Consider the following 24,056-nt stretch of genomic DNA (forward strand, 5'->3'; position numbering starts at 1 on the left):
CAAAAACTGTTCCTGCCGAAACCCGGGATCAAACCAGGGACCTTTAGATCTTCAGTCTAACGCTCTCCCAACTGAGCTATTTCGGCCACCTTAAAGTGGTTGTGGTGTGGTTGGCTGTCTGGTGTATTCTGCTGACTTTAGGATCATGATTATTTTCTATTAATCTTTCTCCAACAGCGAGTGACAAATGCCTCCACATGGATGGAGTAATCACGCACACGTTATTTTTGAAGCGTCCACCTGCTGGTCCCCTGACAAACTCACACATACTTTCAATTAGAATTTTTGTTCAAATTAGGCTAACCCAATTACTGACGACAGCTACGAAAATGAGCCTCAGTTGATCTGGAGTCTTCTTCCTAACAGACACAGGCTCTCAATGTGTAATGGAAGTTCTAGAACTACTCAGATAAAATGACGTGTTATTTTATCCATTGTCCATGAGAGGGTGGTAGTGAACACATCAAATTTGCACTTACCCTTCAGGATGACGCAATATTAATGTGGTCTAACTCACCCATTCATACTTTATAGTTGATATATTATATAAGTATTGCTTACAAATACAATTTTAACGCATTCTTTGAAAACAAACGTATCCTTTTATTTTGTCAAATCTTAACTGTATGGTAGGTATCATTTCTATTGCATAAAGGCTTTTTATATTATCTTATGATCTGTTTTTGTCTTCGCCGAATTGTCCACATGTAAAATACATAGCAGAGGATGGTTTCGATCCATCGACCTCTGGGTTATGGGCCCAGCACGCTTCCGCTGCGCCACTCTGCTATCTGGTAATAGGTGGAGGGGACGAGCTTATGGTGTATACAATGAAGATCTTATCGGCTCCTTAATGTCACGAACCAAATGTAGACCTCTCGCCAAAACTGTACCTGCCGAAACCCGGGATCGAACCAGGGACCTTTAGATCTTCAGTCTAACGCTCTCCCAATTGAGCTATTTCTCTACCATAAGCCAACATTTTCATGCCAATCATCTGCCGCTATCACCTCATGTTTCAGCATGATAATTCAGGGTCCCATGTCGTAAGAATCTGTACACCATTCCTGGAAGCTGAAAATGTCCCAGGTCTTCCATGGCCTGCATACTCACCAGACATGTCACCATTTAGCATGTATGGGATGCTCTGGATCAACGTGTACGACAACGTGTTACAGTTCCCGCCAATATCCAGTAACTTCACACAGCCATTAAAGAGTAGTGTGACAACATTCCACAGGCCACAGCCTGATCAACTCTATGCAAAGGAGATGTGTCGCACTGCATGAGGCAAACGGTGGTCACCCCAGATACTGACTGATTTTCAGATCCATGCTCCTACCTTTTTTTTTAAAGGTATCTGTGACCAGATGCATATCTGTATTCTTAGTCATGTGAAATCCATGGATTAGGGCCTAATGAATTTATTTACATTGACTGATTTCCTTATATGAACTGTAACTCAGTAAAATCTTTGAAATTGTTGCATGTTGCGTTTATATTATTATTCGGTGTAGTTTATACAATGGAGCATTCAAAGACTGACATTAATAGATCAAAATGTGATTAGAGCATTCAGATAATGTCACGAACGTCATCAGGGAAATGACCGGACCAAGGTGCAGCGTTGTGAGCGTACATTTCTTTTTATTTTGAATGTCGCAAACAAAAACAAGAACCAACACCACACCGCTTACTAGGGCTATACAGGCCACTAACAAAGTCAACTACCCACAACTAAGGTGGCAAAACAGGCTGCCTAAGAATGATTCCCAATCAGAGACAACTATAGACAGCTGTCCCTGATTGAGAACCATACCCGGCAAAAACATACAAACAGAAAACATAGAATGCCCACCACACATCACACCCTGACCTAACCACATAGAGAAATAAAACGGCTCTCTAAGGTCAGGGCGTGACAGATAAGGGCTTTTGTGAGTGAATTAAGAAGAAGGAGAGAATACTGTTGAGTAATAAATACATGAAAAATGATGCTGTATAAGCTTAAAAAATAGTAAGGAGGACTGGGGGCTGACTGAGGGACAGCCGAGCATAGTCATGGAGCATGGACAGAAGCCCAACCGGGCACACATGTGGAGATCACAGACAGCAACATGGTCTCAGAGCATTTCATATTATTCTGTACGTAAATCTGATACATCTATTTGGTATTGTTTTTTGGATGCATATCATCCATTTCAAATGATATGTTACGAATTACAATCATACAAAAGTTACAAATGTTAGCTAGCTGGCTAACATTAGCTAGGGGTTAGGAATAAAGGTTAGGGTTAAGGTTAGGAGTTAGGTTGAAGGTTTATGGTAAGGGTTAGATTAAAGGGCTAGCTTAGGTTTAGGGTAACGCCCAGCCAGACACAGGCCTCGAGGGCTCGGACAGAGGCCCAGCAGGGCACAGGTGTTGAGGGCACATACAACGGATAAAGGCTGGTGTCTTTCAGGACAAGGCTCCCATCTGGCAACTTTTTGAAGGTGGGCCGCTTCATATCTGCTATTTGTAATTATGACTATAACATGTAACATTTAATCACAGTGAGCAGATCGGATGTTTAGTTGGAACATTAAATTAATAGTGTTTAACCTTTAGCTAACATCTCAACTTGCTCAGCACATTAGAACACACAACACACAAGCATAAGTAAGTGCATGTGTATTCAATATCAACAGCTAGCTAGCTGTAGCGTTGGTGAAGTAATTTCAAAGTATCTAATTTTAGCTAGCTGGGTGTGACAAAACAAAGGCCTAATATAAAATCACACAATGATTTCAGCTTAGTATGGAAATATTGGGGCTGACAGATTATTTTGATGATAATGTGACAAACTATTCCGATCATCTATCAAGGAGAGCAGGAAATGTGGAAACAAATGTGCTTGAAGGAAATGAGACTCCTTCACTCAAGCATCATTATGCAAATTACATTTAGGCTACATGGGATTAATCACAAATTAAATGTGTAAAGTAGTACAAATACATGTACAGTAGCTAGTTGTGCTAGACATTTTATCGATAAAAGGATATGTAGCATATTGTTTTTAAATATTTGCATGCTTTTCTCCTCCCAGTAAAAAACAGCTGATTCATAGGGGGTGTAGCGGATCTCAAAACTCTTCTGCGAAGGACTCAGGTAGGAGGATACTCTTGTGCTTCCTCTCTGGGAGAAGGCTATCGAGTCGGGACGGCCACTCCTCTGTTGGCCTTTTCTCAATTAGATTTGCTCAAGTCCTGCGTCCTCTCTTCTGTGTCCTCTCTCGCCTTCTTTTGAAAAAGTTTAAATTACGTTTACAGTGTTGGATCCCAAAATAAATGTGTAATGTCATTAAAACAAATTGAGTCAGACGTGAAAGACAAATTGGAATTCGTAGCATATCATACGTTTAGCAAAATCTTAACATATTGTACATGTTGCTAATTTGTAATGTATTGTACGTTTTGGAAATTCTTAACATCATACAAATTGTAATTCATATCATATGAAATGGATGATGGACATTCCTAAATAATACATACAATATGAAATGTAACATATCATATTAAATGGAGTATCTTTGATATACATACAGAATAATATGAAATCCTCTGAGTATAGGTTGGGTCACGGAGAAAGGGTGGAGGAGTTGAGGAGAGTTCAGGGTTTTGTCCAACCCATAATCTCCCAACTAAATGTACCCTTTGAACCTGTGTTTCAGGCCAAATTTAGAAGTCTCGCAAAATGAACACTTGCCGAAACCCGGGATCGAACCAGGGACCTTTTGATCTTCAGTCTAACGCTCTCCCAACTGAACTATTTCGGCCATCCTGCTAAAATATTATTTCTCATTATTTTCTAAGGTGTCTTGTTAGCTGTCTAATTGATTTAGTTGACTTTAGGATATTTTCTATCCTTTTATTTTGTCAAATCTTAACTGTATGGTAGGTATCATTTCTATTGCATAAAGGCTTTTTATATTATCTTATGATCTGTTTTTGTCTTCGCCGAATTGTCCACATGTAAAATACATAGCAGAGGATGGTTTCGATCCATCGACCTCTGGGTTATGGGCCCAGCACGCTTCCGCTGCGCCACTCTGCTATCTGGTAATAGGTGGAGGGGACGAGCTTATGGTGTATACAATGAAGATCTTATCGGCTCCAACAGCGAGTGACAAATGCCTCCACATGGATGGAGTAATCACGCACACGTTATTTTTGAAGCGTCCACCTGCTGGTCCCCTGACAAACTCACACATACTTTCAATTAGAATTTTTGTTCAAATTAGGCTAACCCAATTACTGACGACAGCTACGAAAATGAGCCTCAGTTGATCTGGAGTCTTCTTCCTAACAGACACAGGCTCTCAATGTGTAATGGAAGTTCTAGAACTACTCAGATAAAATGACGTGTTATTTTATCCATTGTCCATGAGAGGGTGGTAGTGAACACATCAAATTTGCACTTACCCTTCAGGATGACGCAATATTAATGTGGTCTAACTCACCCATTCATACTTTATAGTTGATATATTATATAAGTATTGCTTACAAATACAATTTTAACGCATTCTTTGAAAACAAACGTATCCTTTTATTTTGTCAAATCTTAACTGTATGGTAGGTATCATTTCTATTGCATAAAGGCTTTTTATATTATCTTATGATCTGTTTTTGTCTTCGCCGAATTGTCCTCATGTAAAATACATAGCAGAGGATGGTTTCGATCCATCGACCTCTGGGTTATGGGCCCAGCACGCTTCCGCTGCGCCACTCTGCTATCTGGTAATAGGTGGAGGGGACGAGCTTATGGTGTATACAATGAAGATCTTATCGGCTCCTTAATGTCACGAACCAAATGTAGACCTCTCGCAAAAACTGTTCCTGCCGAAACCCGGGATCGAACCAGGGACCTTTAGATCTTCAGTCTAACGCTCTCCCAACTGAGCTATTTCTCTACCATAAGCCAACATTTTCATGCCAATCATCTGCCGCTATCACCTCATGTTTCAGCATGATAATTCAGGGTCCCATGTCGTAAGAATCTGTACACCATTCCTGGAAGCTGAAAATGTCCCAGGTCTTCCATGGCCTGCATACTCACCAGACATGTCACCATTTAGCATGTATGGGATGCTCTGGATCAACGTGTACGACAACGTGTTACAGTTCCCGCCAATATCCAGTAACTTCACACAGCCATTAAAGAGTAGTGTGACAACATTCCACAGGCCACAGCCTGATCAACTCTATGCAAAGGAGATGTGTCGCACTGCATGAGGCAAACGGTGGTCACCCCAGATACTGACTGATTTTCAGATCCATGCTCCTACCTTTTTTTTTAAAGGTATCTGTGACCAGATGCATATCTGTATTCTTAGTCATGTGAAATCCATGGATTAGGGCCTAATGAATTTATTTACATTGACTGATTTCCTTATATGAACTGTAACTCAGTAAAATCTTTGAAATTGTTGCATGTTGCGTTTATATTATTATTCGGTGTAGTTTATACAATGGAGCATTCAAAGACTGACATTAATAGATCAAAATGTGATTAGAGCATTCAGATAATGTCACGAACGTCATCAGGGAAATGACCGGACCAAGGTGCAGCGTTGTGAGCGTACATTTCTTTTTATTTTGAATGTCGCAAACAAAAACAAGAACCAACACCACACCGCTTACTAGGGCTATACAGGCCACTAACAAAGTCAACTACCCACAACTAAGGTGGCAAAACAGGCTGCCTAAGAATGATTCCCAATCAGAGACAACTATAGACAGCTGTCCCTGATTGAGAACCATACCCGGCAAAAACATACAAACAGAAAACATAGAATGCCCACCACACATCACACCCTGACCTAACCACATAGAGAAATAAAACGGCTCTCTAAGGTCAGGGCGTGACAGATAAGGGCTTTTGTGAGTGAATTAAGAAGAAGGAGAGAATACTGTTGAGTAATAAATACATGAAAAATGATGCTGTATAAGCTTAAAAAATAGTAAGGAGGACTGGGGGCTGACTGAGGGACAGCCGAGCATAGTCATGGAGCATGGACAGAAGCCCAACCGGGCACACATGTGGAGATCACAGACAGCAACATGGTCTCAGAGCATTTCATATTATTCTGTACGTAAATCTGATACATCTATTTGGTATTGTTTTTTGGATGCATATCATCCATTTCAAATGATATGTTACGAATTACAATCATACAAAAGTTACAAATGTTAGCTAGCTGGCTAACATTAGCTAGGGGTTAGGAATAAAGGTTAGGGTTAAGGTTAGGAGTTAGGTTGAAGGTTTATGGTAAGGGTTAGATTAAAGGGCTAGCTTAGGTTTAGGGTAACGCCCAGCCAGACACAGGCCTCGAGGGCTCGGACAGAGGCCCAGCAGGGCACAGGTGTTGAGGGCACATACAACGGATAAAGGCTGGTGTCTTTCAGGACAAGGCTCCCATCTGGCAACTTTTTGAAGGTGGGCCGCTTCATATCTGCTATTTGTAATTATGACTATAACATGTAACATTTAATCACAGTGAGCAGATCGGATGTTTAGTTGGAACATTAAATTAATAGTGTTTAACCTTTAGCTAACATCTCAACTTGCTCAGCACATTAGAACACACAACACACAAGCATAAGTAAGTGCATGTGTATTCAATATCAACAGCTAGCTAGCTGTAGCGTTGGTGAAGTAATTTCAAAGTATCTAATTTTAGCTAGCTGGGTGTGACAAAACAAAGGCCTAATATAAAATCACACAATGATTTCAGCTTAGTATGGAAATATTGGGGCTGACAGATTATTTTGATGATAATGTGACAAACTATTCCGATCATCTATCAAGGAGAGCAGGAAATGTGGAAACAAATGTGCTTGAAGGAAATGAGACTCCTTCACTCAAGCATCATTATGCAAATTACATTTAGGCTACATGGGATTAATCACAAATTAAATGTGTAAAGTAGTACAAATACATGTACAGTAGCTAGTTGTGCTAGACATTTTATCGATAAAAGGATATGTAGCATATTGTTTTTAAATATTTGCATGCTTTTCTCCTCCCAGTAAAAAACAGCTGATTCATAGGGGGTGTAGCGGATCTCAAAACTCTTCTGCGAAGGACTCAGGTAGGAGGATACTCTTGTGCTTCCTCTCTGGGAGAAGGCTATCGAGTCGGGACGGCCACTCCTCTGTTGGCCTTTTCTCAATTAGATTTGCTCAAGTCCTGCGTCCTCTCTTCTGTGTCCTCTCTCGCCTTCTTTTGAAAAAGTTTAAATTACGTTTACAGTGTTGGATCCCAAAATAAATGTGTAATGTCATTAAAACAAATTGAGTCAGACGTGAAAGACAAATTGGAATTCGTAGCATATCATACGTTTAGCAAAATCTTAACATATTGTACATGTTGCTAATTTGTAATGTATTGTACGTTTTGGAAATTCTTAACATCATACAAATTGTAATTCATATCATATGAAATGGATGATGGACATTCCTAAATAATACATACAATATGAAATGTAACATATCATATTAAATGGAGTATCTTTGATATACATACAGAATAATATGAAATCCTCTGAGTATAGGTTGGGTCACGGAGAAAGGGTGGAGGAGTTGAGGAGAGTTCAGGGTTTTGTCCAACCCATAATCTCCCAACTAAATGTACCCTTTGAACCTGTGTTTCAGGCCAAATTTAGAAGTCTCGCAAAATGAACACTTGCCGAAACCCGGGATCGAACCAGGGACCTTTTGATCTTCAGTCTAACGCTCTCCCAACTGAACTATTTCGGCCATCCTGCTAAAATATTATTTCTCATTATTTTCTAAGGTGTCTTGTTAGCTGTCTAATTGATTTAGTTGACTTTAGGATATTTTCTATCCTTTTATTTTGTCAAATCTTAACTGTATGGTAGGTATCATTTCTATTGCATAAAGGCTTTTTATATTATCTTATGATCTGTTTTTGTCTTCGCCGAATTGTCCACATGTAAAATACATAGCAGAGGATGGTTTCGAGCCATCGACCTCTGGGTTATGGGCCCAGCACGCTTCCGCTGCGCCACTCTGCTATCTGGTAATAGGTGGAGGGGACGAGCTTATGGTGTATACAATGAAGATCTTATCGGCTCCTTAATGTCACGAACCAAATGTAGACCTCTCGCAAAAACTGTTCCTGCCGAAACCCGGGATCGAACCAGGGACCTTTAGATCTTCAGTCTAACGCTCTCCCAACTGAGCTATTTCGGCCACCTTATTTTCTATTAATATTTCTCCAACAGCGAATGACAAATGCCTCCACCTGGATGGAGTAATCACGCACACGTTATTTTTTATGAATGTCACGAACCAAATGTAGACCTCTCGCAAAAACTGTTCCTGCCGAAACCCGGGATCGAACCAGGGACCTTTAGATCTTCAGTCTATCTGGTAATAGGTGGAGGGGACGAGCTTATGTTGTATACAATGAAGATCTTATCGGCTCCTTAATGTCACGAACCAAATGTAGACCTCTCGCAAAAACTGTTCCTGCCGAAACCCGGGATCAAACCAGGGACCTTTAGATCTTCAGTCTAACGCTCTCCCAACTGAGCTATTTCGGCCACCTTAAAGTGGTTGTGGTGTGGTTGGCTGTCTGGTGTATTCTGCTGACTTTAGGATCATGATTATTTTCTATTAATCTTTCTCCAACAGCGAGTGACAAATGCCTCCACATGGATGGAGTAATCACGCACACGTTATTTTTGAAGCGTCCACCTGCTGGTCCCCTGACAAACTCACACATACTTTCAATTAGAATTTTTGTTCAAATTAGGCTAACCCAATTACTGACGACAGCTACGAAAATGAGCCTCAGTTGATCTGGAGTCTTCTTCCTAACAGACACAGGCTCTCAATGTGTAATGGAAGTTCTAGAACTACTCAGATAAAATGACGTGTTATTTTATCCATTGTCCATGAGAGGGTGAACACATCAAATTTGCACTTACCCTTCAGGATGACGCAATATTAATGTGGTCTAACTCACCCATTCATACTTTATAGTTGATATATTATATAAGTATTGCTTACAAATACAATTTTAACGCAAAAACTGTTCCTGCCGAAACCCGGGATCGAACCAGGGACCTTTAGATCTTCAGTCTAACGCTCTCCCAACTGAGCTATTTCGGCCACCTTATTTTCTATTAATATTTCTCCAACAGCGAATGACAAATGCCTCCACCTGGATGGAGTAATCACGCACACGTTATTTTTTATGAATGTCACGAACCAAATGTAGACCTCTCGCAAAAACTGTTCCTGCCGAAACCCGGGATCGAACCAGGGACCTTTAGATCTTCAGTCTATCTGGTAATAGGTGGAGGGGACGAGCTTATGTTGTATACAATGAAGATCTTATCGGCTCCTTAATGTCACGAACCAAATGTAGACCTCTCGCAAAAACTGTTCCTGCCGAAACCCGGGATCAAACCAGGGACCTTTAGATCTTCAGTCTAACGCTCTCCCAACTGAGCTATTTCGGCCACCTTAAAGTGGTTGTGGTGTGGTTGGCTGTCTGGTGTATTCTGCTGACTTTAGGATCATGATTATTTTCTATTAATCTTTCTCCAACAGCGAGTGACAAATGCCTCCACATGGATGGAGTAATCACGCACACGTTATTTTTGAAGCGTCCACCTGCTGGTCCCCTGACAAACTCACACATACTTTCAATTAGAATTTTTGTTCAAATTAGGCTAACCCAATTACTGACGACAGCTACGAAAATGAGCCTCAGTTGATCTGGAGTCTTCTTCCTAACAGACACAGGCTCTCAATGTGTAATGGAAGTTCTAGAACTACTCAGATAAAATGACGTGTTATTTTATCCATTGTCCATGAGAGGGTGGTAGTGAACACATCAAATTTGCACTTACCCTTCAGGATGACGCAATATTAATGTGGTCTAACTCACCCATTCATACTTTATAGTTGATATATTATATAAGTATTGCTTACAAATACAATTTTAACGCATTCTTTGAAAACAAACGTATCCTTTTATTTTGTCAAATCTTAACTGTATGGTAGGTATCATTTCTATTGCATAAAGGCTTTTTATATTATCTTATGATCTGTTTTTGTCTTCGCCGAATTGTCCACATGTAAAATACATAGCAGAGGATGGTTTCGATCCATCGACCTCTGGGTTATGGGCCCAGCACGCTTCCGCTGCGCCACTCTGCTATCTGGTAATAGGTGGAGGGGACGAGCTTATGGTGTATACAATGAAGATCTTATCGGCTCCTTAATGTCACGAACCAAATGTAGACCTCTCGCCAAAACTGTACCTGCCGAAACCCGGGATCGAACCAGGGACCTTTAGATCTTCAGTCTAACGCTCTCCCAATTGAGCTATTTCTCTACCATAAGCCAACATTTTCATGCCAATCATCTGCCGCTATCACCTCATGTTTCAGCATGATAATTCAGGGTCCCATGTCGTAAGAATCTGTACACCATTCCTGGAAGCTGAAAATGTCCCAGGTCTTCCATGGCCTGCATACTCACCAGACATGTCACCATTTAGCATGTATGGGATGCTCTGGATCAACGTGTACGACAACGTGTTACAGTTCCCGCCAATATCCAGTAACTTCACACAGCCATTAAAGAGTAGTGTGACAACATTCCACAGGCCACAGCCTGATCAACTCTATGCAAAGGAGATGTGTCGCACTGCATGAGGCAAACGGTGGTCACCCCAGATACTGACTGATTTTCAGATCCATGCTCCTACCTTTTTTTTTAAAGGTATCTGTGACCAGATGCATATCTGTATTCTTAGTCATGTGAAATCCATGGATTAGGGCCTAATGAATTTATTTACATTGACTGATTTCCTTATATGAACTGTAACTCAGTAAAATCTTTGAAATTGTTGCATGTTGCGTTTATATTATTATTCGGTGTAGTTTATACAATGGAGCATTCAAAGACTGACATTAATAGATCAAAATGTGATTAGAGCATTCAGATAATGTCACGAACGTCATCAGGGAAATGACCGGACCAAGGTGCAGCGTTGTGAGCGTACATTTCTTTTTATTTTGAATGTCGCAAACAAAAACAAGAACCAACACCACACCGCTTACTAGGGCTATACAGGCCACTAACAAAGTCAACTACCCACAACTAAGGTGGCAAAACAGGCTGCCTAAGAATGATTCCCAATCAGAGACAACTATAGACAGCTGTCCCTGATTGAGAACCATACCCGGCAAAAACATACAAACAGAAAACATAGAATGCCCACCACACATCACACCCTGACCTAACCACATAGAGAAATAAAACGGCTCTCTAAGGTCAGGGCGTGACAGATAAGGGCTTTTGTGAGTGAATTAAGAAGAAGGAGAGAATACTGTTGAGTAATAAATACATGAAAAATGATGCTGTATAAGCTTAAAAAATAGTAAGGAGGACTGGGGGCTGACTGAGGGACAGCCGAGCATAGTCATGGAGCATGGACAGAAGCCCAACCGGGCACACATGTGGAGATCACAGACAGCAACATGGTCTCAGAGCATTTCATATTATTCTGTACGTAAATCTGATACATCTATTTGGTATTGTTTTTTGGATGCATATCATCCATTTCAAATGATATGTTACGAATTACAATCATACAAAAGTTACAAATGTTAGCTAGCTGGCTAACATTAGCTAGGGGTTAGGAATAAAGGTTAGGGTTAAGGTTAGGAGTTAGGTTGAAGGTTTATGGTAAGGGTTAGATTAAAGGGCTAGCTTAGGTTTAGGGTAACGCCCAGCCAGACACAGGCCTCGAGGGCTCGGACAGAGGCCCAGCAGGGCACAGGTGTTGAGGGCACATACAACGGATAAAGGCTGGTGTCTTTCAGGACAAGGCTCCCATCTGGCAACTTTTTGAAGGTGGGCCGCTTCATATCTGCTATTTGTAATTATGACTATAACATGTAACATTTAATCACAGTGAGCAGATCGGATGTTTAGTTGGAACATTAAATTAATAGTGTTTAACCTTTAGCTAACATCTCAACTTGCTCAGCACATTAGAACACACAACACACAAGCATAAGTAAGTGCATGTGTATTCAATATCAACAGCTAGCTAGCTGTAGCGTTGGTGAAGTAATTTCAAAGTATCTAATTTTAGCTAGCTGGGTGTGACAAAACAAAGGCCTAATATAAAATCACACAATGATTTCAGCTTAGTATGGAAATATTGGGGCTGACAGATTATTTTGATGATAATGTGACAAACTATTCCGATCATCTATCAAGGAGAGCAGGAAATGTGGAAACAAATGTGCTTGAAGGAAATGAGACTCCTTCACTCAAGCATCATTATGCAAATTACATTTAGGCTACATGGGATTAATCACAAATTAAATGTGTAAAGTAGTACAAATACATGTACAGTAGCTAGTTGTGCTAGACATTTTATCGATAAAAGGATATGTAGCATATTGTTTTTAAATATTTGCATGCTTTTCTCCTCCCAGTAAAAAACAGCTGATTCATAGGGGGTGTAGCGGATCTCAAAACTCTTCTGCGAAGGACTCAGGTAGGAGGATACTCTTGTGCTTCCTCTCTGGGAGAAGGCTATCGAGTCGGGACGGCCACTCCTCTGTTGGCCTTTTCTCAATTAGATTTGCTCAAGTCCTGCGTCCTCTCTTCTGTGTCCTCTCTCGCCTTCTTTTGAAAAAGTTTAAATTACGTTTACAGTGTTGGATCCCAAAATAAATGTGTAATGTCATTAAAACAAATTGAGTCAGACGTGAAAGACAAATTGGAATTCGTAGCATATCATACGTTTAGCAAAATCTTAACATATTGTACATGTTGCTAATTTGTAATGTATTGTACGTTTTGGAAATTCTTAACATCATACAAATTGTAATTCATATCATATGAAATGGATGATGGACATTCCTAAATAATACATACAATATGAAATGTAACATATCATATTAAATGGAGTATCTTTGATATACATACAGAATAATATGAAATCCTCTGAGTATAGGTTGGGTCACGGAGAAAGGGTGGAGGAGTTGAGGAGAGTTCAGGGTTTTGTCCAACCCATAATCTCCCAACTAAATGTACCCTTTGAACCTGTGTTTCAGGCCAAATTTAGAAGTCTCGCAAAATAAACACTTGCCGAAACCCGGGATCGAACCAAAAGCCAACATTTTCATGCCAATCATCTGCCGCTATCACCTCATGTTTCAGCATGATAATTCAGGGTCCCATGTCGTAAGAATCTGTACACCATTCCTGGAAGCTGAAAATGTCCCAGGTCTTCCATGGCCTGCATACTCACCAGACATGTCACCATTTAGCATGTATGGGATGCTCTGGATCAACGTGTACGACAACGTGTTACAGTTCCCGCCAATATCCAGTAACTTCACACAGCCATTAAAGAGTAGTGTGACAACATTCCACAGGTCACAGCCTGATCAACTCTATGCAAAGGAGATGTGTCGCACTGCATGAGGCAAACGGTGGTCACCCCAGATACTGACTGATTTTCAGATCCATGCTCCTACCTTTTTTTTTAAAGGTATCTGTGACCAGATGCATATCTGTATTCTTAGTCATGTGAAATCCATGGATTAGGGCCTAATGAATTTATTTACATTGACTGATTTCCTTATATGAACTGTAACTCAGTAAAATCTTTGAAATTGTTGCATGTTGCGTTTATATTATTATTCGGTGTAGTTTATACAATGGAGCATTCAAAGACTGACATTAATAGATCAAAATGTGATTAGAGCATTCAGATAATGTCACGAACGTCATCAGGGAAAGGACCGGACCAAGGTGCAGCGTTGTGAGCGTACATTTCTTTTTATTTTGAATGTCGCAAACAAAAACAAGAACCAACACCACACCGCTTACTAGGGCTATACAGGCCACTAACAAAGTCAACTACCCACAACTAAGGTGGCAAAACAGGCTGCCTAAGAATGATTCCCAATCAGAGACAATTATAGACAGCTGTCCCTGATTGAGAACCATACCCGGCAAAAACATACAAACAGAAAACATAGAATGCCCACCACACATCACACCCTGACCTAACCACATAGAGAAATAAAACGGCTCTCTAAGGTCAGGGCGTGACAGATCATGATCATGATTCATCAAATTTGCACTTACCCTTCAGGATGACGCAATATTAATGTGGTCTAACTCACCCATTCATACTTTATTATTGATATATTATATAAGTTATAGTATTGCTTACAAATACAATTTTAACGCATTCTTTGAAAACAAACGTATCCTTTTATTTTGTCAAATCTTAACTGTATGGTAGGTATCATTTCTATTGCATAAAGGCTTTTTATATTATCTTATGATCTGTTTTTGTCTTCGCCGAATTGTCCACATGTAAAATACATAGCAGAGGATGGTTTCGATCCATCGACCTCTGGGTTATGGGCCCAGCACGCTTCCGCTGCGCCACTCTGCTATCTGGTAATAGGTGGAGGGGACGAGCTTATGGTGTATACAATGAAGATCTTATCGGCTCCTTAACGTCACGAACCAAATGTAGACCTCTCGCAAAAACTGTTCCTGCCGAAACCCGGGATCTTTAGATCTTCAGTCTAACGCTCTCCCAACTGAGCTATTTCGGCCACCTTATTTTCTATTAATCTTTCTCCAACTGCGAATGACAAATGCCTCCACCTGGATGGAGTAATCACGCACACGTTATTTTTTATGAATGTCACGAACCAAATGTAGACCTCTCGCAAAAACTGTTCCTGCCGAAACCCGGGATCGAACCAGGGACCTTTAGATCTTCAGTCTATCTGGTAATAGGTGGAGGGGACGAGCTTATGTTGTATACAACGAAGATCTTATCGGCTCCTTAATGTCACGAACCAAATGTAGACCTCTCGCAAAAACTGCTCCTGCCGAAACCCGGGATTGAACCAGGGACCTTTAGATCTTCAGTCTAACGCTCTCCCAACTGAGCTATTTCAGCCACCTTAATTTCTATTAATCTTTCTCCAACAGCGAATGACAAATGCCTCCACATGGATGGAGTAATCACGCACACGTTATTTTTTATGAATGTCACGAACCAAATGTAGACCTCTCGCAAAAACTGTTCCTGCCGAAACCGGGGATCGAACCAGGGACCTTTAGATCTTCAGTCTATCTGGTAATAGGTGGAGGGGACGAGCTTATGTTGTATACAATGAAGATCTTATCGGCTCCTTAATGTCACGAACCAAATGTAGACCTCTCGCAAAAACTGTTCCTGCCGAAACCCGGGATCGAACCAGGGACCTTTAGATCTTCAGTCTAACGCTCTCCCAACTGAGCTATTTCGGCCACCTTAAAGTGGTTGTGGTGTGGTTGGCTGTCTGGTGTATTCTGCTGACTTTAGGATCGCCTCCACCTGGATGGAGTAATCACGCACACGTTATTTTTTATGAATGTCACGAACCAAATGTAGACCTCTCGCAAAAACTGTTCCTGCCGAAACCCGGGATCGAACAAGGGACCTTTAGATCTTCAGTCTAACGCTCTCCCAACTGAGCTATTTCGGCCACCTTATTTTCTATTAATCTTTCTCCAACAGCGAATGACAAATGCCTCCACATGGATGGAGTAATCACGCACACGTTATTTTTTATGAATGTCACGAACCAAATGTAGACCTCTCGCAAAAACTGTTCCTGCCGAAACCCGGGATCGAACCAGGGACCTTTAGATCTTCAGTCTATCTGGTAATAGGTGGAGGGGACGAGCTTATGTTGTATACAATGAAGATCTTATCGGCTCCTTAATGTCACGAACCAAATGTAGACCTCTCGCAAAAACTGTTCCTGCCGAAACCCGGGATCGAACCAGGGACCTTTAGATCTTCAGTCTAACGCTCTCCCAACTGAGCTATTTCGGCCACCTTATTTTCTATTAATCTTTCTCCAACAGCGAATGACAAATGCCTCCACATGGATGGAGTAATCACGCACACGTTATTTTTTATGAATGTCACGAACCAAATGTAGACCTCTCGCAAAAACTGTTCCTGCCGAAACCCGGGATCGAACCAGGGACCTTTAGATCTTCAGTCTATCTGGTAATAGGTGGAGGGGACGAGCTTATGTTGTATACAATGAAGATCTTATCGGCTCCTTAATGTCACGAACCAAATGTAGATCTCTCGCAAAAACTGTTCCTGCCGAAACCCGGGATCGAACCAGGGACCTTTAGATCTTCAGTCTAACGCTCTCCCAACTGAGCTATTTCGGCCACCTTAAAGTGGTTGTGGTGTGGTTGGCTGTCTGGTGTATTCTGCTGACTTTAGGATCATGATTATTTTCTATTAATCTTTCTCCAACAGCGAGTGACAAATGCCTCCACATGGATGGAGTAATCACGCACACGTTATTTTTGAAGCGTCCACCTGCTGGTCCCCTGACAAACTCACACATACTTTCAATTAGAATTTTTGTTCAAATTAGGCTAACCCAATTACTGACGACAGCTACGAAAATGAGCCTCAGTTGATCTGGAGTCTTCTTCCTAACAGACACAGGCTCTCAATGTGTAATGGAAGTTCTAGAACTACTCAGATAAAATGACGTGTTATTTTATCCATTGTCCATGAGAGGGTGAACACATCAAATTTGCACTTACCCTTCAGGATGACGCAATATTAATGTGGTCTAACTCACCCATTCATACTTTATAGTTGATATATTATATAAGTTATAGTATTGCTTACAAATACAATTTTAACGCATTCTTTGAAAACAAACGTATCCTTTTATTTTGTCAAATCTTAACTGTATGGTAGGTATCATTTCTATTGCATAAAGGCTTTTTATATTATCTTATGATCTGTTTTTGTCTTCGCCGAATTGTCCACATGTAAAATACATAGCAGAGGATGGTTTCGATCCATCGACCTCTGGGTTATGGGCCCAGCACGCTTCCGCTGCGCCACTCTGCTATCTGGTAATAGGTGGAGGGGACGAGCTTATGGTGTATACAATGAAGATCTTATCGGCTCCTTAACGTCACGAACCAAATGTAGACCTCTCGCAAAAACTGTTCCTGCCGAAACCCGGGATCGAACCAGGGACCTTTAGATCTTCAGTCTAACGCTCTCCCAACTGAGCTTAAAAAATAGTAAGGAGGACTGGGGGCTGACTGAGGGACAGCCGAGCATAGTCATGGAGCATGGACAGAAGCCCAACCGGGCACACATGTGGAGATCACAGACAGCAACATGGTCTCAGAGCATTTCATATTATTCTGTACGTAAATCTGATACATCTATTTGGTATTGTTTTTTGGATGCATATCATCCATTTCAAATGATATGTTACGAATTACAATCATACAAAAGTTACAAATGTTAGCTAGCTGGCTAACATTAGCTAGGGGTTAGGAATAAAGGTTAGGGTTAAGGTTAGGAGTTAGGTTGAAGGTTTATGGTAAGGGTTAGATTAAAGGGCTAGCTTAGGTTTAGGGTAACGCCCAGCCAGACACAGGCCTCGAGGGCTCGGACAGAGGCCCAGCAGGGCACAGGTGTTGAGGGCACATACAACGGATAAAGGCTGGTGTCTTTCAGGACAAGGCTCCCATCTGGCAACTTTTTGAAGGTGGGCCGCTTCATATCTGCTATTTGTAATTATGACTATAACATGTAACATTTAATCACAGTGAGCAGATCGGATGTTTAGTTGGAACATTAAATTAATAGTGTTTAACCTTTAGCTAACATCTCAACTTGCTCAGCACATTAGAACACACAACACACAAGCATAAGTAAGTGCATGTGTATTCAATATCAACAGCTAGCTAGCTGTAGCGTTGGTGAAGTAATTTCAAAGTATCTAATTTTAGCTAGCTGGGTGTGACAAAACAAAGGCCTAATATAAAATCACACAATGATTTCAGCTTAGTATGGAAATATTGGGGCTGACAGATTATTTTGATGATAATGTGACAAACTATTCCGATCATCTATCAAGGAGAGCAGGAAATGTGGAAACAAATGTGCTTGAAGGAAATGAGACTCCTTCACTCAAGCATCATTATGCAAATTACATTTAGGCTACATGGGATTAATCACAAATTAAATGTGTAAAGTAGTACAAATACATGTACAGTAGCTAGTTGTGCTAGACATTTTATCGATAAAAGGATATGTAGCATATTGTTTTTAAATATTTCCATGCTTTTCTCCTCCCAGTAAAAAACAGCTGATTCATAGGGGGTGTAGCGGATCTCAAAACTCTTCTGCGAAGGACTCAGGTAGGAGGATACTCTTGTGCTTCCTCTCTGGGAGAAGGCTATCGAGTCGGGACGGCCACTCCTCTGTTGGCCTTTTCTCAATTAGATTTGCTCAAGTCCTGCGTCCTCTCTTCTGTGTCCTCTCTCGCCTTCTTTTGAAAAAGTTTAAATTACGTTTACAGTGTTGGATCCCAAAATAAATGTGTAATGTCATTAAAACAAATTGAGTCAGACGTGAAAGACAAATTGGAATTCGTAGCATATCATACGTTTAGCAAAATCTTAACATATTGTACATGTTGCTAATTTGTAATGTATTGTACGTTTTGGAAATTCTTAACATCATACAAATTGTAATTCATATCATATGAAATGGATGATGGACATTCCTAAATAATACATACAATATGAAATGTAACATATCATATTAAATGGAGTATCTTTGATATACATACAGAATAATATGAAATCCTCTGAGTATAGGTTGGGTCACGGAGAAAGGGTGGAGGAGTTGAGGAGAGTTCAGGGTTTTGTCCAACCCATAATCTCCCAATTAAATGTACCCTTTGAACCTGTGTTTCAGGCCAAATTTAGAAGTCTCGCAAAATAAACACTTGCCGAAACACGGGATCGAACCAGGGACCTTTAGATCTTCAGTCTAACGCTCTCCCAACTGAACTATTTCGGCCATCCTGCTAAAATATTATTTCTCATTATTTTCTAAGGTGTCTTGTTAGCTGTCTAATTGATTTAGTTGACTTTAGGATATTTTCTATCCTTTTATTTTGTCAAATCTTAACTGTATGGTAGGTATCATTTCTATTGCATAAAGGCTTTTTATATTATCTTATGATCTGTTTTTGTCTTCGCCGAATTGTCCACATGTAAAATACATAGCAGAGGATGGTTTCGATCCATCGACCTCTGGGTTATGGGCCCAGCACGCTTCCGCTGCGCCACTCTGCTATCTGGTAATAGGTGGAGGGGACGAGCTTATGGTGTATACAATGAAGATCTTATCGGCTCCTTAATGTCACGAACCAAATGTAGACCTCTCGCAAAAACTGTTCCTGCCGAAACCCGGGATCGAACCAGGGACCTTTAGATCTTCAGTCTAACGCTCTCCCAACTGAGCTATTTCGGCCACCTTAAAGTGGTTGTGGTGTGGTTGGCTGTCTGGTGTATTCTGCTGACTTTAGGATCATGATTATTTTCTATTAATCTTTCTCCAACAGCGAGTGACAAATGCCTCCACATGGATGGAGTAATCACGCACACGTTATTTTTGAAGCGTCCACCTGCTGGTCCCCTGACAAACTCACACATACTTTCAATTAGAATTTTTGTTCAAATTAGGCTAACCCAATTACTGACGACAGCTACGAAAATGAGCCTCAGTTGATCTGGAGTCTTCTTCCTAACAGACACAGGCTCTCAATGTGTAATGGAAGTTCTAGAACTACTCAGATAAAATGACGTGTTATTTTATCCATTGTCCATGAGAGGGTGAACACATCAAATTTGCACTTACCCTTCAGGATGACGCAATATTAATGTGGTCTAACTCACCCATTCATACTTTATAGTTGATATATTATATAAGTATTGCTTACAAATACAATTTTAACGCAAAAACTGTTCCTGCCGAAACCCGGGACCTTTAGATCTTCAGTCTAACGCTCTCCCAACTGAGCTATTTCGGCCACCTTATTTTCTATTAATCTTTCTCCAACAGCGAATGACAAATGCCTCCACCTGGATGGAGTAATCACGCACACGTTATTTTTTATGAATGTCACGAACCAAATGTAGACCTCTCGCAAAAACTGTTCCTGCCGAAACCCGGGATCGAACCAGGGACCTTTAGATCTTCAGTCTATCTGGTAATAGGTGGAGGGGACGAGCTTATGTTGTATACAATGAAGATCTTATCGGCTCCTTAATGTCACGAACCAAATGTAGACCTCTCGCAAAAACTGTTCCTGCCGAAACCCGGGATCGAACCAGGGACCTTTAGATCTTCAGTCTAACGCTCTCACAACTGAGCTATTTCGGCCACCTTAAAGTGGTTGTGGTGTGGTTGGCTGTCTGGTGTATTCTGCTGACTTTAGGATCATAATTATTTTCTATTAATCTTTCTCCAACAGCGAGTGACAAATGCCTCCACATGGATGGAGTAATCACGCACACGTTATTTTTGAAGCGTCCACCTGCTGGTCCCCTGACAAACTCACACATACTTTCAATTAGAATTTTTGTTCAAATTAGGCTAACCCAATTACTGACGACAGCTACGAAAATGAGCCTCAGTTGATCTGGAGTCTTCTTCCTAACAGACACAGGCTCTCAATGTGTAATGGAAGTTCTAGAACTACTCAGATGAAATGACGTGTTATTTTATCCATTGTCCATGAGAGGGTGGTAGTGAACACATCAAATTTGCACTTACCCTTCAGGATGACGCAATATTAATGTGGTCTAACTCACCCATTCATACTTTATAGTTGATATATTATATAAGTATTGCTTACAAATACAATTTTAACGCATTCTTTGAAAACAAACGTATCCTTTTATTTTGTCAAATCTTAACTGTATGGTAGGTATCATTTCTATTGCATAAAGGCTTTTTATATTATCTTATGATCTGTTTTTGTCTTCGCCGAATTGTCCACATGTAAAATACATAGCAGAGGATGGTTTCGATCCATCGACCTCTGGGTTATGGGCCCAGCACGCTTCCGCTGCGCCACTCTGCTATCTGGTAATAGGTGGAGGGGACGAGCTTATGGTGTATACAATGAAGATCTTATCGGCTCCTTAATGTCACGAACCAAATTTTTTATGAATGTCACGAACCAAATGTAGACCTCTCGCAAAAACTGTTCCTGCCGAAACCCGGGATCGAACCAGGGACCTTTAGATCTTCAGTCTATCTGGTAATAGGTGGAGGGGACGAGCTTATGTTGTATACAATGAAGATCTTATCGGCTCCTTAATGTCACGAACCAAATGTAGACCTCTCGCAAAAACTGTTCCTGCCGAAACCCGGGATCAAACCAGGGACCTTTAGATCTTCAGTCTAACGCTCTCCCAACTGAGCTATTTCGGCCACCTTATTTTCTATTAATCTTTCTCCAACAGCGAATGACAAATGCCTCCACATGGATGGAGTAATCACGCACACGTTATTTTTTATGAATGTCACGAACCAAATGTAGACCTCTCGCAAAAACTGTTCCTGCCGAAACCCGGGATCGAACCAGGGACCTTTAGATCTTCAGTCTATCTGGTAATAGGTGGAGGGGACGAGCTTATGTTGTATACAATGAAGATCTTATCGGCTCCTTAATGTCACGAACCAAATGTAGACCTCTCGCAAAAACTGTTCCTGCCGAAACCCGGGATCGAACCAGGGACCTTTAGATCTTCAGTCTAACGCTCTCCCAACTGAGCTATTTCGGCCACCTTAAAGTGGTTGTGGTGTGGTTGGCTGTCTGGTGTATTCTGCTGACTTTAGGATCATGATTATTTTCTATTAATCTTTCTCCAACAGCGAGTGACAAATGCCTCCACATGGATGGAGTAATCACGCACACGTTATTTTTGAAGCGTCCACCTGCTGGTCCCCTGACAAACTCACACATACTTTCAATTAGAATTTTTGTTCAAATTAGGCTAACCCAATTACTGACGACAGCTACGAAAATGAGCCTCAGTTGATCTGGAGTCTTCTTCCTAACAGACACAGGCTCTCAATGTGTAATGGAAGTTCTAGAACTACTCAGATGAAATGACGTGTTATTTTATCCATTGTCCATGAGAGGGTGGTAGTGAACACATCAAATTTGCACTTACCCTTCAGGATGACGCAATATTAATGTGGTCTAACTCACCCATTCATACTTTATAGTTGATATATTATATAAGTATTGCTTACAAATACAATTTTAACGCATTCTTTGAAAACAAACGTATCCTTTTATTTTGTCAAATCTTAACTGTATGGTAGGTATCATTTCTATTGCATAAAGGCTTTTTATATTATCTTATGATCTGTTTTTGTCTTCGCCGAATTGTCCACATGTAAAATACATAGCAGAGGATGGTTTCGATCCATCGACCTCTGGGTTATGGGCCCAGCACGCTTCCGCTGCGCCACTCTGCTATCTGGTAATAGGTGGAGGGGACGAGCTTATGGTGTATACAATGAAGATCTTATCGGCTCCTTAATGTCACGAACCAAATTTTTTATGAATGTCACGAACCAAATGTAGACCTCTCGCAAAAACTGTTCCTGCCGAAACCCGGGATCGAACCAGGGACCTTTAGATCTTCAGTCTATCTGGTAATAGGTGGAGGGGACGAGCTTATGTTGTATACAATGAAGATCTTATCGGCTCCTTAATGTCACGAACCAAATGTAGACCTCTCGCAAAAACTGTTCCTGCCGAAACCCGGGATCAAACCAGGGACCTTTAGATCTTCAGTCTAACGCTCTCCCAACTGAGCTATTTCGGCCACCTTATTTTCTATTAATCTTTCTCCAACAGCGAATGACAAATGCCTCCACATGGATGGAGTAATCACGCACACGTTATTTTTTATGAATGTCACGAACCAAATGTAGACCTCTCGCAAAAACTGTTCCTGCCGAAACCCGGGATCGAACCAGGGACCTTTAGATCTTCAGTCTATCTGGTAATAGGTGGAGGGGACGAGCTTATGTTGTATACAATGAAGATCTTATCGGCTCCTTAATGTCACGAACCAAATGTAGACCTCTCGCAAAAACTGTTCCTGCCGAAACCCGGGATCGAACCAGGGACCTTTAGATCTTCAGTCTAACGCTCTCCCAACTGAGCTATTTCGGCCACCTTAAAGTGGTTGTGGTGTGGTTGGCTGTCTGGTGTATTCTGCTGACTTTAGGATCATGATTATTTTCTATTAATCTTTCTCCAACAGCGAGTGACAAATGCCTCCACATGGATGGAGTAATCACGCACACGTTATTTTTGAAGCGTCCACCTGCTGGTCCCCTGACAAACTCACACATACTTTCAATTAGAATTTTTGTTCAAATTAGGCTAACCCAATTACTGACGACAGCTACGAAAATGAGCCTCAGTTGATCTGGAGTCTTCTTCCTAACAGACACAGGCTCTCAATGTGTAATGGAAGTTCTAGAACTACTCAGATAAAATGACGTGTTATTTTATCCATTGTCCATGAGAGGGTGGTAGTGAACACATCAAATTTGCACTTACCCTTCAGGATGACGCAATATTAATGTGGTCTAACTCACCCATTCATACTTTATAGTTGATATATTATATAAGTTATAGTATTGCTTACAAATACAATTTTAACGCATTCTTTGAAAACAAACGTATCCTTTTATTTTGTCAAATCTTAACTGTATGGTAGGTATCATTTCTATTGCATAAAGGCTTTTTATATTATCTTATGATCTGTTTTTGTCTTCGCCGAATTGTCCACATGTAAAATACATAGCAGAGGATGGTTTCGATCCATCGACCTCTGGGTTATGGGCCCAGCACGCTTCCGCTGCGCCACTCTGCTATCTGGTAATAGGTGGAGGGGACGAGCTTATGGTGTATACAATGAAGATCTTATCGGCTCCTTAATGTCACGAACCAAATTTTTTATGAATGTCACGAACCAAATGTAGACCTCTCGCAAAAACTGTTCCTGCCGAAACCCGGGATCGAACCAGGGACCTTTAGATCTTCAGT

The 24,056-nt window shown here is 40.9% G+C and overlaps 18 non-coding genes across 18 annotated transcripts; all 18 read right to left on the bottom strand.

Moving 5' to 3' along the window:
* Positions 1-13: 13 nt before the first annotated feature.
* Positions 14-86, bottom strand: trnaf-gaa. The gene has a single exon. It is a non-coding gene; the product is annotated as a tRNA-Phe (tRNA).
* A 3,656-nt stretch (positions 87-3,742) lies between these two features.
* trnaf-gaa lies at positions 3,743-3,815 on the bottom strand. The gene has a single exon. It is a non-coding gene; the product is annotated as a tRNA-Phe (tRNA).
* A 3,909-nt stretch (positions 3,816-7,724) lies between these two features.
* On the bottom strand, positions 7,725-7,797 carry trnaf-gaa. Its single transcript has one exon. It is a non-coding gene; the product is annotated as a tRNA-Phe (tRNA).
* A 383-nt stretch (positions 7,798-8,180) lies between these two features.
* On the bottom strand, positions 8,181-8,253 carry trnaf-gaa. The gene has a single exon. It is a non-coding gene; the product is annotated as a tRNA-Phe (tRNA).
* A 280-nt stretch (positions 8,254-8,533) lies between these two features.
* Positions 8,534-8,606, bottom strand: trnaf-gaa. The gene has a single exon. It is a non-coding gene; the product is annotated as a tRNA-Phe (tRNA).
* A 498-nt stretch (positions 8,607-9,104) lies between these two features.
* trnaf-gaa lies at positions 9,105-9,177 on the bottom strand. Its single transcript has one exon. It is a non-coding gene; the product is annotated as a tRNA-Phe (tRNA).
* A 280-nt stretch (positions 9,178-9,457) lies between these two features.
* trnaf-gaa lies at positions 9,458-9,530 on the bottom strand. The gene has a single exon. It is a non-coding gene; the product is annotated as a tRNA-Phe (tRNA).
* Positions 9,531-14,958: 5,428 nt separating this feature from the next.
* trnaf-gaa lies at positions 14,959-15,031 on the bottom strand. Its single transcript has one exon. It is a non-coding gene; the product is annotated as a tRNA-Phe (tRNA).
* A 280-nt stretch (positions 15,032-15,311) lies between these two features.
* On the bottom strand, positions 15,312-15,384 carry trnaf-gaa. The gene has a single exon. It is a non-coding gene; the product is annotated as a tRNA-Phe (tRNA).
* Positions 15,385-15,529: 145 nt separating this feature from the next.
* Positions 15,530-15,602, bottom strand: trnaf-gaa. The gene has a single exon. It is a non-coding gene; the product is annotated as a tRNA-Phe (tRNA).
* A 280-nt stretch (positions 15,603-15,882) lies between these two features.
* On the bottom strand, positions 15,883-15,955 carry trnaf-gaa. Its single transcript has one exon. It is a non-coding gene; the product is annotated as a tRNA-Phe (tRNA).
* Positions 15,956-16,235: 280 nt separating this feature from the next.
* On the bottom strand, positions 16,236-16,308 carry trnaf-gaa. The gene has a single exon. It is a non-coding gene; the product is annotated as a tRNA-Phe (tRNA).
* A 3,063-nt stretch (positions 16,309-19,371) lies between these two features.
* trnaf-gaa lies at positions 19,372-19,444 on the bottom strand. Its single transcript has one exon. It is a non-coding gene; the product is annotated as a tRNA-Phe (tRNA).
* Positions 19,445-20,283: 839 nt separating this feature from the next.
* Positions 20,284-20,356, bottom strand: trnaf-gaa. The gene has a single exon. It is a non-coding gene; the product is annotated as a tRNA-Phe (tRNA).
* Positions 20,357-21,339: 983 nt separating this feature from the next.
* On the bottom strand, positions 21,340-21,412 carry trnaf-gaa. Its single transcript has one exon. It is a non-coding gene; the product is annotated as a tRNA-Phe (tRNA).
* A 280-nt stretch (positions 21,413-21,692) lies between these two features.
* Positions 21,693-21,765, bottom strand: trnaf-gaa. The gene has a single exon. It is a non-coding gene; the product is annotated as a tRNA-Phe (tRNA).
* A 983-nt stretch (positions 21,766-22,748) lies between these two features.
* trnaf-gaa lies at positions 22,749-22,821 on the bottom strand. Its single transcript has one exon. It is a non-coding gene; the product is annotated as a tRNA-Phe (tRNA).
* Positions 22,822-23,101: 280 nt separating this feature from the next.
* trnaf-gaa lies at positions 23,102-23,174 on the bottom strand. Its single transcript has one exon. It is a non-coding gene; the product is annotated as a tRNA-Phe (tRNA).
* Between the last annotated feature and the right edge of the window lie 882 nt (positions 23,175-24,056).

The sequence above is a fragment of the Oncorhynchus mykiss genome, chromosome 6, assembly GCF_013265735.2.
Source record: "Oncorhynchus mykiss isolate Arlee chromosome 6, USDA_OmykA_1.1, whole genome shotgun sequence".
NCBI classification, from domain to species: Eukaryota; Metazoa; Chordata; class Actinopteri; order Salmoniformes; family Salmonidae; genus Oncorhynchus; species Oncorhynchus mykiss.